The following is a 14,837-nucleotide window of genomic DNA, read 5'->3' on the forward strand; positions in this document are numbered from 1 at the left end:
CGAGTACCTAAACCTTAGAAGAGCTTCAAAAAGGGCTTACACACCAGCCTAAGAACTATGAAATCCAGGTAAGTGGAAAAAAAGGTTTTGTTAATTCTAAAAGTCTTGGATTGCCATAGGTGGGACAAAAATTGACTGGAGAATGAGATAGACTGTAAGAGCTATTTCACTAGCTAAAAGCTACTTGTGATTAACTTTAGCTTTGTTAGATGTAGAACTGGGCTTCCAAATGGCTCTTTGAGGGGGTGAACATAGGAGTTGAAATTAATAGAATGCGAGAGAACTGAGCCTTCCCTATGAGAAAATTTTGCAGAATTCCAGGACTAGTTATGTAAGTAAATCTTGCCATTCCTCATCAGTAAGTAGTTCTGGTAGAGGATAGTAATAACACTAAGTCAAAGTAGATGCATTAAAGGAGAATGACACCTGCAGTGAAAGGAAAGTAACCCAGTGTTGATCCAGCCTGGAACTTGGATATATAGGGATAGGACAAGGGGAATGGCTTTTAAGTGCCAGAGGGCCAGTCCAGGTTAGACATTGGGAAGAAACTGCTTACTGTGAGGGTGATGAGGTCCCAGCACAGATTACCCAGAGAAGCTGTGGATGCCCCATCCGTGGAGGTGTTCAAGGCCAGGCTGGATGGGCTTGGAGTCACCTTGGTCTAGTGGAAGGTGCCCATGCCCGTGGCAGGAGGATTGGAACTGGATGATCTTTAAGGTCCTTTTCAAACTAAACCATTCTACGATTTTATGAAATATAGAAAGGCAGATTTAAAGATCACTCTAAAGAAAAAGGAAAGAAAGGAGAACTAAAAAAATAGGATTCTCTATGTAGGCTGTTAAAAAAAAAAAAAGGGTATTTCTGAGGGTTTGGGGTCTGTGCATGGAAAAAGTGCTACTTCATTGGAGACTGGAATTTTACTGGCTTATTCACCTTACACCAAGGAATTTTTTAACTCACATTTGCAGTTTCCATGGGAAACCTGATGTTTTGAAGTGCAGCTTTGAAATCTTCCATTTTTAACACCCAAGACATTTTGTGAATGTAGCCCCTATTCTCTAGTTGAATTGCTTTGTGAAAATAGCATGTTCCTTCCCTAGCCAAGTAACTTGAAATTATTTTCAACTTTTAAGGCATACAGACTGAGCCTTGCAGAAATGATTGATGAACATCACCTCCCACTATTTTCTATAAATATTTTTTCCATTTAACATAATTTTGATTGTCATATTTATTTTAATGTCAAGGCTCACATAATCATGTATTCCTTATTTTACATTTGACTGAAAGTAGACAAAGAGAAAGCATCCACACCAGACTAAATGCAATTTCTTACATATTTTTCTTATAGGGTCCAGTTGTCCTGAGCTTGTTTATACTGGCATAGCCACATTGACCTCAGTGGAACTGGGTATATTCAGCCAAAGTGAAAATCTAGTCCACGAAAATTCCAAAATTCCCTCTTTTTCTTGTAGCTGTGCAAACTATTTATTTTATTTCAGCATGCCCTTTTTTCTTTTGTGGAATTAAAAGGCTTTATCATTTTCTTCTCAAGCATTTCATCTTGAGATTTTTAGACTTTTTAAAATAGTACTTGCAACACTAAAGCCTTTCACCTTATTAGATCATTATAAGGAATAAATATTATCTAACAGCCCTCTTTTTTCTACTTCATAGGCTATTTGAAACACTTGACAAAGTGCTCATAACCACTGTGTATATCCACCTAAACTTTATGGACTATATTGTGTGAAAAATATGTTCTTAGTAAGATTTGATAATGTAATGGCAAACCTGACTGCTGTTTAAAATGGAAAACATTTAAACAGCATGCTTAAATGCTCACAGCTATTTAAAATGGAAAACCAGAAATATTTTACATTATGTGGGATTTTGTGTAGAAAGTTTGTCCAAGCAGAACTAATTTAGAATTCACTGTAAAACCAATTTTTTCCACAGTAGCCAGCATTCCAAAACCAAATACTTTGCAGTTGTAGAAAATTACAATATATTTTATTTTGTTTTGAATATCATTAACAACATTGCCCGTTTGTCTCTTCTACTAGACTCCACATTGTGGTGCTAACTTTAAGAATAAGAAAAGGGCTACAGAGAGAGATTTAGCCATTATGTAGTGAGTGCAAGCCTAAAGATTAGAAAAACTGTTTTGACTGTTGTGCTGAGTATTGTTGATATCTCCATTAAGAAAATAATTGAATCAAATTTTCTGCAGAGGTATTTTGTCAAGGGAGCAACAATGTAAAAAAAATGTTAATATAGATAATTGTAGAACTCTGTTCATGTTTCACCCCAGCAATCTTAAATTCTGACCCTGTGCATGATGAAAGTGAATTGGTACTGAAGAAGGTGATACAAAAGGTAGATTGTAAACTTTATTTATTTTTTAACTATTGCAGCAGAAGAAAGTAGATGTAATCACTGTGCACTACAGCAGATCCTCAGAACATCACAGTACCTTGACTCCCTGCTTTAGAATAATGCCTATAAAAGAAGACCAATTACAAAGCTGAACATTTCACAAGACATAAAAAACAGTTCAAGAGTATATTTTCACTTAGTTATGAGTATGTCTGGCATTCCAAGTGACTGGAAAAATTGTCAGAATGTAATTTGTTATCTCTACACACTTGCTTTAAGCCACAGTGACAGTGCTTTATATTGGAAACTGGGAATAATACCAATGCTAAAAGCATGCTCTCACTTTGATTAAACTACATTTTTATTACAGCAAACTTTAGATATATGATAGTTAAAGCTGAACTGATTTCAACTTACTTGTACAGTTTATGTTGCTATTCACTGTTGTATTAGTTTTGGACTGGGACTTGCAAGGAGACCTAAGGGAGTTAAGTGCCTAAATCTGACAGAAACTTAGTGGGAAATGGAGACTTAGTTACCTGGGACCCCTTAAAAATTCCTGGCTATAAACTTGCCAGCTTCCTCAGTTTTTATTACTCATAAACACAGCTGATATTTGTCGGTGTTTAAGGCAGAAAAGGATGGTTCACTGCCCTCCCTCCACACAGGAGTATAAACCAGCTGGATCAAATCAGGCGTGGAGTGTCTGCAGCCTGCTGCTGGAACCCTGTGGGCACACGCTCAACTGCTCTGCCTGGTGTAAAAGGAAGGTCAGTGCATATTCTGTGATATTCTGGTTATACCTAACCATCCTTGTAAAGCTAAAGCAAGCCTGTTTGCTGTCAGTTCCCTGGGGTGAAGCCCTGGCACGGAAGAGCAACTGAAGCAAAGCCTCTGGAGGATGTCAGATGGTTTGCACCCTCGTTCAGATGTAGCTGCAAATCCAGTGGCCAGCAGCCCCTCCTGCCTCATCCTGACCTGCAGTGGGAGCACAAAGTGGTGTTAGTGGCTCTGGAAGAGGGGTGGTGCACAGAGGGCTGCAGTGGGTTCTGGCATGGTTGAGAGTACAGCAGATGCATGGGATGTGGGATTAAGTGGCTGGAGGGCATGCTGAGGTTGTCTCAAGTGTTTGGGGAATGCTGTTGCTGCCAGTGTCACCAGCTGCTTGCAGTTCGAGCAGTTAAGGGGGGTCCCCTTACTAAAGAACAAAGCTGTGAATGGGTGTCATCTTGAGCTAAAGGTGCTTATCTAGGCGAGAAGGCACCTGAGGACCAGGACCTTGGAGAATGTGACTACATCATTATTTGTGGGCTTTTGTAGTGGTGTTTTCTTATGTTAATGATCTTGGTATTGGTCCCAGGGCGCTTGTTTATCTAGTTTTTAAATAAGAATCATAAAAATTACAATTATTAACGTCAGAGGCTGAGCTACTTACTAGAGGAACAAAGCTACTGGCAGGGGATTCATTCTAGAAGTCTGATTTCTTGGTCCTTGAAATCAGTGTGTATGTTTAAACGTTTCATAAACTGTTTCATTGTCAGTGTTCTGTAGACTGAAGGTGTTAATGTGTTTAAGAGTAACTTGTTAAGCAGCTTGTACAAATCAAGAGTCTTAGGTTGTTTGCTGGGAAATTAACCCTCTAGAAAACTCCAAATTCTATCATGGCTTTGATGTTTGCATAGATGTTTGTATGGTTTTTTTCTGGCTACATGAGACCGTTTTCTCCCCTGACAATCCCACTGTCCTAGTACCCAGTTCCCTGGCAGGTTTCCTTCTTTGTTTTCTGAAATACAAATGAGGATATGAGTTATGTCAAGATTTATTTTCTTGTTCATGGTCTGTGTTGGAGATGTGGGGTTATCAGATGAAAAGATGGAGGCTTTCATGCTCAACTTTGTAATTATCTGTTCATAAGTTAAAATGAAGTTCTTTTGAATGTTACGACTCCTCCCCCCCCCCCCCAACATTAGGACATTTCAAAATAACATGATCTTGTCACATTTTCAGTGAGAAAAGCAATCCTATGTTTGAAATTTTTTTGGCATTTTGAAATGCTGTGTCAGGGTGCATCAGTCATATCCTGGGCACACACAGCAATGTGATTGACAAGACTGGAGAACACAGCAATTCCAGCCCTTCTCTTTCAGAGTAAGATATATTCAAAGAGATGGGATGCTCCTGCTTCTCATGTTTTTCAAATGAGGCTTACCCCTCCATGCATAACCCACACGCTTTTACATCTTGGTCAGCTGTCACTAAAGCCAGTCAGCCACATCTACTCCCTAATCATACAATCCCCAGTGTTTCCAGTGGAACACAGGACTCCTTTATCATAAGTGCCTTGGTATAAAGTATAGACTAATTCAGGTTGGATGAAGAAGTAGCCTCATGGGACTGATTTCGTAAAGTTTAACAGGCATCTAGACTTATTACCTCCTGCAAGGTATCTGCCCATTTCTTCCCGCACCCTGGAAGATTCAAAGCAGGTCCTGGCCCTCAGGGTTTTCAGGCTTTTCTAGAGTTGCTTTGGTTGTGAAGGACAGTTTCTGCACGTTTTGCACCTGGTTTAACGCAAGGAGGGGAAGTGGTGTGTCCCGGGCAGGCTTGGACTCACAGTGGGATCGCATTCAGCCTCTGCCACCACACCCTCAGGGCTTTGTTTGATGTGAAAAGATAGAGAGGAAGGAGTTTAGCAACAGCTTTCAGTGGTGAGGGCTGGGCTGGACTGGTGTTCCCGTGTGGAAAAATGGTGGCTGCCGGTGTGTGGGTCCAGGCTGCAGGGTCTCTCAGGGGGCTTGGCTTCTGGTACCGAGGAAAGGAAGAAGTGTATTTGGTTTGCTTGAAAGCAGGTTGTCTGGAGATCTGTTACTATGTGTGAAGAATTTGAGCGCCTTTCTTTGGCTTCTGAGTTTCTATGAAAGGAGATTTTTCTTTTGTCCCCCCTTTCCCTCCCCCCACCTTGTGTTCCCCCAGCTATGGGGCTTTAAAGGTTGAGATTCTGCATGCAATCGCAAATCCACTATATGTTGAGTTTGAGTTACATTCAAATGAACTTCCTGACTTTTCAGGCAGAATTTGAAGAAGGGCGTTGATGCCTTAAGTTTTAGCTTTCACGTTTTTCACATTCTGTGCTGCCTAGTGGTTTAGTTCTGAGCCTCATATCAAGTGCTAGTAAGCTCTCTTCACAGAGTAGGTGACAAAACAAATCCTTTTCCTGCTGAAGACCAAGGACAACGTTCAGGCCCAAAGCAAAAACAACGTTGGACTGGAGAGAGGAACAAGAAGGACGGGATCTCACAACCTGAATATGTAATTGGACAATTAAACCCCAATATGCAAATAGGCCAAAACTTATAAAAATGTAATACTTTGTGACCTCTCAGCCATTTTGTGACCATTCTTAGTCTACCTTGGGTGTAGCCCTGGTCAGGCCCTGTCCTGCCTATGGTGTGTCCTAAAGGCCTTTCAGTATATACCTACTTTATTCTCTAGCTCTGAACAGTCTCTGCTTCAGGTCAGCCTTCCCAAGGCATCGGCATCTAGAAAAGTCAAACACATGGATGCAGGCCATACGTGGTATTTGGAGAGAGGAAAAGGCCAGTTTCTGAACAGCCTTTGTTGACTGAAATGGAACTCCAGTGATTTGTATCCTGAGGACTTGGCCTGATGTGGTGAAAGGTAAAACACATGCTTAATCTGAAATCCTTCTGAAATATTTTCCCTTCCTTCTTCAGTTTTCTTGCAACCATTTTTTTTGTCCATGAAAAGAAGTCACTTCTGAAAAGCTCTCTTTTTCAAATGTGCCCCTCTATGTGGCATAGATGTTAAATAATATCTTTAGTATCTTGGCAGTTTCATTTTGTATAGAATATTGAAGACCAAATGAACAGCAACCAAGAAGAAAAAATGTAAAGTATTACTTTCTACTAATTAAACCTATTTGGAGTACCTGATCGATGGGGTATTAGCAGTAGTCATTGAGAGAGCAGAAATGGGATTCAGATGTAGTGCTTCACTGGAATGGGAAGGAAAAGCTCTAAATTCAATTTTTCTTTACTACCTTGTCATTTGTTTAACAGCGTGGAAGATACTTGGTTGGGATGAATGGCACTTGACAGTTGAATTTTTCATCTAGAAAATTAATCTAGAATTTTTCATCTAGAATTTTAAATTAAGATGGTGTTCAGGGTTTTGAGTCATATTTTGCACGTCTTAGGAAATACTGCTACTCATACCACCTATAATAAAAAAATCTCATACGGCGGTATAATTGTTCTCTGCTTAGTCTGACTATTAAGCTTTAACGGTTTTTACAAAAATTATGATGAAATGCTAGTGTTTCTTCTTGATTATAGGCAAGGATCAGTGAGTGCTTTGCAGCAGTCATATAAGCTACTGAGATTTGGGTCATACTGTCCTGCCCACAGTGGTGGCTCTCCAGATCCTGTTCTCGGTTCTTCCACTGAAATCCTGGGATATAAAATCAAGTTCAGGATTGTTCTGGAAATCTGGCAACTATATGTGCTGTTTTAGGCACTCTGTAAGACACAGTTAGAGAGTTGTAAGACCCACTTCATGAAATAGCTTTGGCACTTGGTTAAATTGAGGCTATTTGGAATGATTCAAAACTACGTTCAAGACAATGGTGCTTTCAAGTGATAATTCAGGGGAACTTTAGAATGTTATTAAACTTGTGTAGCAGAGATGCTTTTCTAAATTCCAAGAGAATTGAGATGCAACAGGTAAAAAAACTCTTACAAGTGACAGACCAAGACTCGGAGTCTGTCTGGGCAAGAGATGCAAACCACGTGTTTACATGGTGAAATCTTCCTTGCTTGCGAAGGAGTAAATGCAGAGCAAAAAACAGCAGCAAGAAACCTAAATTCTTAAATAGTGGTCGATTTCTTTACAGTATATCTGTGAAGATCCATCCCCCTACTTCCCTCCAGGATAACAGCATGCCTGACTTTGAATCTCTTCCAGGTGGTCTTTGTCTCTGGTGTACATGACTGGACTTAGTCCCCTTGCTCAGAAAATGCTGGTTATGTGACTGAATTTGCTCAGTTTGTCTTCTTTTCAGGCCAGGAGAGAGCTCAATTCTCCCTGCATGTCCAGCCTGAGCCCTGTCCTGTGAACCAGAGGGGTGTTGTGACCATGGCCACCTGCAGTTATCTGTAGAAGTAACCTGCTCAATGACAGCTGCTACCAGATGGATGTGCCTGTGCATGTTGCCATGTAACATCTAGGAGCCATCTGGTCCTTCAATGGTGAGCAAATATCAGCTGATCCTCTTTTCTTGTAGAGAGCAACAGTAAAAGTCAGATCACAGTGTACTGTCTGGATTGATATAGGCTCTGGCTTATGAAAGCTTGAGGAAAAATAGCAAAGAATTAAGGCACTTTTACATTAGAAAACAGTGAAAGAAATCTCTATGGGAAAGGTAATTCCTGTGCAGAGCCAGGATCTCTCAGGTTAACAAATCTGACCCACACAACCTTTGTGTAGTGCTCAGGAACCATTTATCTCCTCTGTGAAGATTATAGGTTTCCATTCCTCAAATTCAATCTTTGTGTGAGTTTCCACGCCCAAGATGAGTGGATTTTTTTTTGTTTTTAAAAGACATCTACTCTATCTAGAATCCCAGGAGGTAAAGAAAGAGCTCTCAACTTCATGAGGTAAATCTCATATAGAAATACAAGCAATGAAGTAAGAACTATGTATATTCACTCTTCGGCAAGATATTTGCTGGGAATTAGCTTTATCCTCATAGAATCAGCTGGTGGATGTGAAAGCTGTACTTCTGAGACTGGGTTTTTGTCCATAGCTTTGGGGATGTGTTTACTTGTACAAGGCAGTTCAGGGAACACTGACAAAAATCTCATCTCAGAAGCAGCACAGCTTCCACATTCCACATGCCTATCTGCATTGCTGTCAGCTCCATTGTGCTTTGGGTGCTCTCCACATTGTCATTACTTCCTCAAAACTCTCACTGCATCACATGAATATCACATGTTATGAACAGGAATGTTGGATTTCTGGCATCAAAAGCAAACGTGAAACAAGCAAATGTGTAGGTGGAGGTAGTCATGATTAATTTCCTGTATTTTTCTTATGTCTGCAGTAATTTTCTAAGGGATGGTTTGTATATAAATTTATTTTTTTATATAAGGTTCAGGCCTTGACCTTTCAAATATTTATGCTTGTCTAGATGATTTTAGTGGTAAAATTACCATAGGATCAAGTATTTTTTTTAGAAAGCATACTTCACAGTTCATGAGGAAGGCTTTGTGATGCAAAAACACCATTTAATATCATAATCTCTATCTGAGAAATTATTAACTAATAATTTCAGGTAATTCAGTTCAGTATGAAATAAAAGAACCTTCAGGCATAACTTCTACCTCAGGAAATGAAGAACTTTTGAAATAAGTGTTTTGAATTTTCTGAGTTTATTTCACCCCTGGTTCTTCCATTTTTTTTTTAGGTAAACTGTCCTTTTTACTGGCTTAGACGTTTTCTCTTATTTGTTTGTTTGAAAAAAATAAATCTCCATTTGGGAAAAACAAGTAATGTTACTCGGGAGACAGAAAGGAAATAGATGGAAATAGGATTATTTTTATTTCTCTCTACTTGAAAGCTTTTAAAATAAAAGGAAACCATCAGCAGGGAATTCACAGTTGGATATTTAAGACTAGGAATTATTGGACAGAAGTGAAGTAGGCTGAGGTGATGGTTTAACAGGCAAAGGGTTCTTAGCTTTTGTGACGAAAGGCTTTGAAAGCATGGAACTGAGGGAAATGCATGAGAAAATAATTTTTGGTGTGGTTTTTTCCTTTTTTTTTTTTTTTTTCCCTTTCCCCTTTTCTAGACTGTATTTGCAAATGCAATCTTTTGAGTTTTTTGAAACCATTTTTGTCACTTTTGTTTTAAAAGCTTTGAAGACCAGAGCCTTCCCTGGACAATCCTGGCCCAACTATGATACAGTATTCTCTAGGTGTGCCTGTAGAATAGTCTGGGTAGAATAATCCCAGGGGAAGCATGCAGCTCCTTGTCGTTATAAACTCCCCAGATTTTCTGCTAAGGAAGTGCCTCAACTGTCAGCAAGGTACCCCTTGTCTGTAAGAATGCAGTAGGAAACTGCCACACACGACAAGGCATAGCAAAGTAACAGACTTCAGACGGATTTACTAAATAAAAATTCTGAAAATCATTCTCTTAAGAGACTGGGAGAGCTGATAATGCAAAGCAGTTTTGAGAACCTTTTCATGCTGCTGGTTGTGGACCATCCTGATTTAAGCCGGGCTCAGGCCAGCAGTGTTTGTGGTAGTAAGAGTTAATTAGTTGTAATTAGAATATCATCTGCTGTAGCAGTGGGCTTTGTGCCGGGCAAACTGTACCAAATCTGCCTTGCTTGGGGAGCAAAGCAAGTTCATGACCTGGGGGACAAGGGAGGCTGTGGGTGAGGATTGTAAGGCTGTATGGCTACAGATCGTCTCAGAACAGAAGGATACTACCACACTCACCTCTTTGAATAGGCAGAAGAAATGACATAACCCAGTAATCCCTATTTTTTTTACAGTTCAAACATTTTCTGGTGCATCAGGAAGAGAAACGTGCTTTATTTACAACTCAATTCTTACAATGTTAATGTTTATCCAGTAGTACAGGAGTTATCTACTCTACTTTTTTCTTTGAAACCCCACTTCAGGCAGGTTCTGTATGGCAAAGGAATGGTCTGTATCATCCTCCCCTTAGTTAGTAACTTCACTGCCAGGGACCTGGGTGCCAAACAGCTGCCTGAGCTGGCAGACTGAAGGACTTGTGCCAGAGGCTGGGTGGCTGCTTGGCCGAGGAGGCTGCTCGTGGCTCCTGCCCAGCCATTCCTCTTGGAGAGCAGGCAGGAGACCTGCGTGTCTGGGGGTATTTATTTGTGTGCGTCCTCTGCAGCTGTCCCTCAGCTAGCTTTGCAGGAGCACTCTGTCTGGAGCATGTGTTCTCTCCTGGCAGTGGGAAGGTAAAAGGGAACACCCCAGCCTGCCCCAAGAAGCACAGAGATATGAATAGGGGTTGTTCAGTGCTAGGGACAGTTGGCTGCCTGGAAGAACGGGGGACATAGCCCAGAAGAACCTCATCATGGGGAGAAAAAGGTAGAAATCCTATGCCTTAGGTGAGAGGGGAAGGAAGCACCAGAGAGATGGAAGGAGGCACTGGTATCACCTTCATCAGAATTACCATTGGTCTCTTGTTGAGTCCTTCTCCCATCAAATTTAGGGGTTTGCTCTCATGCAAACCTGATAATATGTTCTAGATTTTAAAAATTTTCTTGCCTTCAGACATTTCCTTCTTCTTCCCAGGAGTTGCTCTCTGGTCACCTCTTTAAGTCTGTATATTGTCTATGTTTCTGAAAGGTCTTTCTCAGGTTCTATTACCTCATTTTCAAATAGTCCAGGAGTATGAAGACAACAGCCAAAATTCCTAATAAATAAAAAACGCATTATTTTGAGGAATGCAAACATATTCTGCAATAAAATGGTGCAGACTAATCTACTTGATCACAGTGTGCCTTTGGCAAAAGTATTTGTGAGACTAAACCCAGAAAAGTTATTTAACATTCTCTAACCTGTCAGTCACACCAAGCCAAGAGGTAACAGGGTTTTCCTGCACTATTGCAGAGGTCAGTGGAGAGAAAAAAATACTGTAGTGGTGTGCAGTAACCCAAGAAGTTAATTGTCACATATTGAGGAATAGGAGGATCCAAATTCTTTTCATTTAATCCCTGGTTCTACCTCCTTACTAGAGGCAGAGCAAAGTTCTTCTGTCAACAGAATGTTTGTCAGAGCCAAAATGATTTATTGTAGATTTGACTCTTCCTTTCCCCTCAGTTGAAGTTGTTTGGTGGTAAATCTTTCTGGGTGAAACATTTAAGTTAATGCTTAGAAAACTCTTATTCAAAACTTTTTTACTGAGTAGTCATTTAAAATAATACTGTGAAATCCAATTGTCCATTTTTTTATTCCCTAGGAAGGGTTGATACAATATTTAATTCTGAATTTTTAAAGAATAGGTTGTTTCACTTAAAATCTCATGTTGTCTCGCCCTCATGTCCTCTCTGCAATTTCCCTACATGTATCTGCTAAAGGTAAGGGAGTCACATTGTTTCTGAAATTAAACAAGAAGATTTGTTTTTCCGCAAGCTCTGCTTATCTGAGTGAAAAAACAGAACATGACAGTGAAGGATCTGTTAACTGCTTTGTTCCAAACAGAGCTTCCACCTGCAAAAAACAATACTTAATTTGTAAGCAGGTTTTAAACAAGGTTATGTATAAATTAAACCTCATGGAGCTGGGACCAATTTGGTCTCTTTAATTTAATTTACTCTGTAAATCTGAGAGAGATTGAAGCAGTGACCACATACTGGTTAAGAAACATGAAAAAGACTATGCCTGAAAGGGAGAACTCTGTTGTTTTACTGAGATTGCTGTCCTTTGATATACAGCCCTTTAAAATACACTAGTTAAGCAAAAACTGTTACTAACACTGCAGATGAGCACAGTCATGAAGATACAACAAAATATCTCTGCCACTCAATTTAATTTAGTGAAATTTATTGTGTTTGAAGGTTCTTTAATCCTATTCATTGTCTCAAATAATAAACAGCACCCTTCTGGACTGTTGCTGGTTTATGGAATTTTAGATAGTGAGTGCACTGACACTGGAATTGGCATGCTCTGTCAACTCTGACAGGATCTGAGCTGGTTACTGTGTAGACTGCGGCAGCACTGTTCAATATAGCTGAGGAGTTGGGGTTTCAGAAAAGGGCCACATGATGTGAGGAAATAATTTGGGGGTTTTACCCGAAAGAACATTCATTTGAAGCAAAAGCTGTGTGAGTGTATTTGAATGTGCATGTATCTGGTTTTACGTGGAGAAAACCATGTAAACCACCATTGCTTCCCATGGCTTGTAAATAGAAAAATGCCTTTTTTTTTTTTTTTTTTTTTTTTTTTTTTTTTTTTTTTTTTTCTTTTTTCTTGATACCAAGCATAACTACTTAAAAAATGTGGGTGGGGCAGGTGGAGTAGAGGTCTGACAGGCTGTATCTAAAGTCCAGAAAGCTGCTCTGCAGTGAAGATCTGTTGAAAGGCATTGATTGTAACAAGTGGCAAAATATTTCTTGGGGTTTTTCAACTGTTTTTGCAGAGGTTATACTCATGCCTTTCTGTTATCCGGCATTTGTTTAGATTAAAAATTCTAAGATGCCATAAACAACGTTATTTTAGCAAAAATGTTTTTAACTGGACAAAAAATACATTCAAGTCACAGTTTTTATTAATATCTTTCAGATCTTGGCCTTACTGTGGATGTTCAATGAGTTCAGATGACTTTATTTGTTCCCTGGAATCATGACCTACTGTATTTCTGATTTTGGTAAGTTCTGTTACTGTGCTGATTCTGTGTATTGCATTGTGTTCTACACAGAAGAAAGCTTTGTTTCTTAAAAAACAAATATGCTGAACTTTTTGTACACACAATAATCACCAAAATATTAATTCTGTTCATGATAAAATAATGCCAAGCCCTGAAAACAGGATTTTAGTTCACTCATGGGTAGCTTATGATGATCTATACATTCTCTGTCTTGGTGTCTGGTTAACCTTGTTTCTGAAGTTCTAATTGGCACACTGTAAACAATTGGTGACGGTGGTATGAAATAAACTCTCAAAGTTGCTGGCTAGTGACTGGACTGATTAAATATGGATTAGATTCACAATAACCTGATAGAAAGATATTTTATTTTCTGACATGTTTAAGTTTATGAAGATGTTATGTCACATTGTGTCTTATCACATTATGTTAATTTAGCACTATGTAGGATTTTGATGTGATGCGCTTTACCACATTATAATGTTTTCCACTTTCAGGGAAGTTTGTTACCAAGAGGAACAAGGCTTTGGTCATTAGATAAAGTTTGACACTAATGGAGTGGCAACATTTTAAAGGTTACCCAAGTAAAATGCTCTGTGTGTGTGTGTGTGTGTGTGTGTATGTGTATAAAACAATATAATTTGAAAAGAAATTGCAGGAATGGACTTTATGCTTCCCAGTAAGAAAAGTCACTGACTATTCTGGTTTCTAAACTTTACCCTTAAAACCACTGGTCAATCTTGCTAGACTTCCACAGAGGTCAGGTAAGGTGTCTGAAGAGGAAGAATCAGCTGCTTCGTTTCTCAAGTCTAAGGTAATTTATTCTTTTTTCATGTCCTCGGTGTAGATATTTTTTGTTTGAGTCCTTGGCAACCAGAATTACTTTATATGAAATTGACAGGCATCTTGCATTAATAGCCTTGGGAGCCAGTCCTTATTTGTTAAGTTTTAGCTAATACCCATGTGTATGAATAGTTTAAGAAAAACACCAGTAATTTAAGTGACAGAAAAGGGGAATGAATTCAGAGCCTGAAGCGAGAACAGTCCTTTCTTTTGATTACAGTTCTGGTGTCTAAATCTGAATCCAGCATGCCCTGGATCTTTCTCTATTAGTGTGCTGTCAGACATCTCAGGGTGAAATTCATCTCCCTTCTTGTTACAGTATCAGCTAAAAGCAAAGCTAGGAGAAAGATACTGTATTAAAAAAGGAACTATTCTACCTTTAGTCTTCCTTTGTAGTATAAACCCAGCTCTCCACCTCTTCTTTCTCCAAAAAGCTCCCCTCCCCCCCATTTTCCTGTATTTTCTGTTGTCATGTTTTTGCTGTCTGTAATCCCTCTAGAGACATGAGCAGGTCCTTGGCAGTGCAGTCTGAAGTGTAGGAGCTGCATGCATTAGATACATACTGCGAAAAGCAGAAAATCTTGCAACAGAAGAGCAGATTTTTGGGAGACAGTACTCAGAAGCAAGGTTATTTTTTCATGTGCTGGCAACACCTTTGTATGAATCAAAGAAGAGTAGGTCCTGTCCCGAGGGGCAGATGCTCTCTGAAGCTGCAGTGCTGTAGCACAAAGATGGTGTATCCATGGATAGGAAGCACCTAATTTATGCTTCCTTTCAGGAACCTGAAAAGGCACTTCATAGCACTTAACTAAAGAGTTGAAAGGCGAGTAAGTAAAAGAGACTTGATTGCAAAATACCATCAGTGGAACTTGGATTGGACTGACATTGTGAAACATTTGTGCAGAGCAAAATCTCTTAATGGATGTTGCTTGTATTTTGACACTTGTAATCAACTGCTATGGACTAAAGAACAGCTTTGCTGTCTTGCCTGCAGACTGTAGAATTACTGTGAGGGAAAAGGTGTACAGGTTGCAAAGTAAATTTTAATGGTTACAGGTGAATAGGACTGTAATGAAAGGATAAAACCTATTGCTCAGAAAAGTGAATTGCATGTGCAGCCAGCAGAGGTTCCCTTTTTGTGAGATTAAGCACTTCAGGCAACCAACAGGATTGTGTGTGTCTTCTCTGCC

The 14,837-nt window shown here is 39.5% G+C and overlaps 1 long non-coding RNA gene across 3 annotated transcripts; it reads left to right on the forward strand.

Annotated features, from left to right (window-relative positions):
• Positions 1-3,064: 3,064 nt before the first annotated feature.
• Positions 3,065-13,440, forward strand: LOC136293727 (uncharacterized). Of its 3 annotated transcripts, none has more exons than XR_010722243.1 (5): positions 3,065-3,149; positions 5,872-6,057; positions 7,460-7,646; positions 12,723-12,807; positions 13,302-13,440. It is a non-coding gene; the product is annotated as an uncharacterized lncRNA (long non-coding RNA). The 3 variants fall into 3 exon arrangements; XR_010722244.1 differs by having other exon boundaries at positions 5,894-6,057; XR_010722245.1 differs by lacking the exon at positions 5,872-6,057.
• Positions 13,441-14,837: the final 1,397 nt, after the last annotated feature.

The sequence above is a fragment of the Chamaea fasciata genome, unplaced genomic scaffold (assembly GCF_029207755.1).
Source record: "Chamaea fasciata isolate MVZ Bird 193981 ecotype frontalis unplaced genomic scaffold, bChaFas1.0.hap1 SCAF_9, whole genome shotgun sequence".
NCBI lineage: Eukaryota > Metazoa > Chordata > Aves > Passeriformes > Sylviidae > Chamaea > Chamaea fasciata.